Source organism: Mus caroli, chromosome 9, assembly GCF_900094665.2.
Source record: "Mus caroli chromosome 9, CAROLI_EIJ_v1.1, whole genome shotgun sequence".
Lineage (NCBI taxonomy): Eukaryota > Metazoa > Chordata > Mammalia > Rodentia > Muridae > Mus > Mus caroli.
Window position 1 is genome coordinate 28,875,195 of NC_034578.1, and position 3,785 is coordinate 28,878,979.

Sequence of the window (3,785 nt, forward strand, 5' to 3'; positions counted from 1 at the left end):
TGCTCAGACTTAAGATCTCCCACAAGCAGTGTATTTTAAAAGCCAAAATATTTCTACGCCCCACCAAAACAACTTAACATCAAATACCTCTTCTGATTTGGGCATTGTTCTGGTTATTGAAACAGGGAATGAGTAAAAATCTTTTAATCTCAAAGCAGGAAATCACAGCTTAAACTATACCAGTTGATTCTCTGTCTCTGCCTCTGTCTCTCTCTGTCTCTGTCTGTCTATCTGTCTGTCTGTCTGTCTCTCTCTGTATAAATGGGGAGTGAGTGTGCTTGAGAAGGCACACCTGTAAGCCAAAGATTCATGTCAAATATAGGTCTCCATCATGATCCATAGACCTTTTGAAGACAGAATGTTTCACAAAATCTACATTTTACTGATTGGCTATACTGGATGAACAATGGGCTCCCTAAGAGCTCCCAGTCTCTGCCTGTCTCCTCCATCTCAGGGCTTATATATGCTTGCTGTACTACACTTTCCCATGGATGCTGAGGCTCAGAACTCAGAACCTTACATTTAGCCTACAAGCATCTGACCAATTGAGCGAGCTCCCTAGCTTCCCATACCTCTACTTTTGTTTCTTTAAGACAAATATCACCAAATACTGGGGCAGCAAGCATGTCTCATCACACCCAGCCACTACTGGTTCTTTTAAATAACAGAAGTCTCAATCTATTTTATATTAACAAATTCAAAATAAGAATGATCATAAACCAGGATATCTCAAACCAGATCCAGACTAGAAATTTTAAGGAGCCTGTACTGGCTAGTTTTGTGTCAACTTGACACAGCTGGAGTTATCACAGAGAAAGGAGCTTCAGTTGAGGAAATGCCTCCATGAGATACAACTGAAAGATATTTCCTCAATTACTGATCAAGGGGGAAAGGCCCCTTGTGGGTGGGGCCATCTCTGGGCTGGTAGTCTTGGTTCTATAAGAGAGGAGGCTGAGCAAGCCAGGGAAAGCAAGCCAGTAAAGAACATCCCTCCATGGCCTCTGCATCAGCTCCTGCTTCCTGACTTGTTTGAGTTCCAGTCCTGACTTCCTTGGTGATAAACAGCAGTATGGAATTGTAAGCTGAATAAACCCTTTCCTCCCCAACTTGCTTCTTGGTCATGATGTTTGTGCAGGAATAGAAACCCTGACTAAGACAGAGCCAAACAAGCAATATTAATTATGTGAAACATTCATAGGATATAAAAGGGAGCTAGAGTTGAAACTCAGATATAGAGCAAATTGTCCTTCTAATAGTTTGTTCCTGACAAGACAGTAAACCATTGAGTGCTCACCCAAACACCTGTTTGTGCCTTGTGTGGTGAGAAAGAGGTGTTTTTAAAAAGTTCAATTCAAAACCTCAGGTGACAACACATGTTGGAGAGGATGTAGAGAAAGAGGAACACTCCTCCATTGCTAGTGGGATTGCAAACTGGTGCAGTTACTCTGGAAATCAATCTGGAGGTTTCTCAGAAAATAGATGTACATGAAGACCCAGCTATACCACTCTTGGAAATATACCCAATGGATGCCCCACCATGCCACAGGGGCATGTGTTCTAGTATGTTCACAGCAGCCTTATTTATGATAGCCAGAAGCTAGAAACAACCTAGATGTCCCACAACAGAAGAATGGATACAGAGAATGTGGTTCATTTACACAATGGAATACAACTCAGCTATTAAGAATGAGGACATCCTGAGTTTTGCACGCAAATGGCTGGAACTAGAAAATATATTCCTGAGTGAGGTAACTCAGACCCAAAAGACGTGTATGGTATATACTCACAAATAAGTGAATACTAGAAAAAAACCAACAACAAAAAACATACAGAATACATAAGATACAGTTCACAGAACTCAAAAAGGTCAAGCAGAAGTGCCCAAGTGAGGACACCTCAGTCCCACTTGGGAGAGAGAAGAAAGCAATCATAAGGGGGGAGGGAGGAGGGATCTGGGAGGGAAAGTGGACAGGGGTTGGGGGTGTGATCTGGTGTCAGGTGAAGGAAACAGACTGAAACCCTGAGGGCTAGCAGAAAGAATGGAAGCAGACAACCTCAGGAAATTGGGGGAACCCTTCAGAATGCACCAGAGACCTGGGACATCAAAGATTCTCAGGAATCAAAGGGAGGGACCTTAGATGAAATGCCCAACAGTAGGGAAAGGGAACTTATATATCCCACCTCCTGCAGGAAGACAGAGCATCAAGTGAGGGATGAGGTTGCCATCCCACAGTCACATCTCTGACCCATGATTGTTCCTCTCTGAAACAATTACAGGGATGGAAATGGGGAGGAGCCTGAGAAAAAGAAGGTCCAGTGACAGGCACAAAGTGGGATCCAGCTCAAGGGGAAGAGGTTCTAAAGGCCTGACACTATTACTGAGGCTACAGCGAGCTCACAAAAAGGAATCTATATTGACTGCCCTCCGAAAGACCCAACAAACAGCTCAAAGAGTCAGATGCACATATTTGCACCCAACCAATGGACAAAACAGCTGACCTCTGTTGTTGAATTAGGGAAGGCAGAAAGAAGCTGAGGAGAAGGGCGAACCTGTAGGAGGACCAGCAGTCTCAATTAATCTGGGCCCCCAAGATCTCTCAAACATTGGACCACCCAACAGGTAGCATACACCAGGTGATATGAGGCCTCCAACACACACACAGTAGAGGACTTCCAGGTCTGTGTTCATTCAGAGATGATGCACCTAACCCTCAAGAGAATGGAGGCTCCATGGAGTTTAAAGGTCAGGTGGGGTTGGGGGTGGAGACATCCATGTGGAGACAGGGCATGTGGGGAGGAGGTATGGAATGTGGAGCAGTTGGAGGGTGGAAGGGGGTGATAGAATATGGAGTGTAAAAAATAAACTAATTTTAAAAATAAGTTCAGTTCAGGGGCTCAGGGAGTGGTGTGCTCATGGTGTCAACAACTTGAGTTTTAGCTATTTCAGAGTTTTGGTTTTCTGCCCTAACTGGTGCTAGTTTGATGACAGAAGCCCAAATCAATCCTGGTCAAGTGGCTACTTCTGTGTTCCTTTCGGCTACTGTTGATTTTCTGTCAACTGGTATCTGCTTTTCTATGTACAAAGACACACTTACCCAACTTAGATGGAGAGGAAGGGGCACAGGGTCTCCTAGCTCTTCTCAGGGGAGTTGGCCTCTAAGCTCACAGTCCTTCCTGGGAGGGGGAGGGGCTGCTCAACCCAAATTAAGTCAGTTCTAGGACTGACATGGAAATGAGTACAGGCTCCTTGGCTCTGTCTGCCCTTTCAGAAGGTAATCAAGTCAAATTATCAATGTGAAGAAAGAGGCTCAAGGCTGAGAGGGTGTGCAAATGAAAACCAGATTCAGAAGGAGGGTTGCATGAGAAAGCACAGGATAGGGAGAAGGTGTCTGAGCTCAGGGAGCTGGGGTGGAGGGTGGGTGAGTGAGGCAGTGGGGTTTGAGATTTTCTCTCCAGGACCTGACTCTAGTTTCTTTATATATTTATTTCAAGTTGTATCTCTGTTGATTCTTGCCCCCTTTTACATCTTTGTATATTTCTCTGGATCGCTTGGAACCAAACAGAGGATTCCCAGATAGGGAGTGTTGGATAAATCTTTGTGAACCTGTAAAAGAAAAGATGGGCGAGACCAGAATCCTGCTCAGAGTGACTACCCTGTAAGAATGAGAGAGGAAATCAACGTAATCCAGAAAATAAACAAACTCAAAGACAAAAACCACATGGTCATCTCGTTAGATGCGGAAAAAGCATTTGACAAGATCCAACACCCATTCATGATAAAAGTC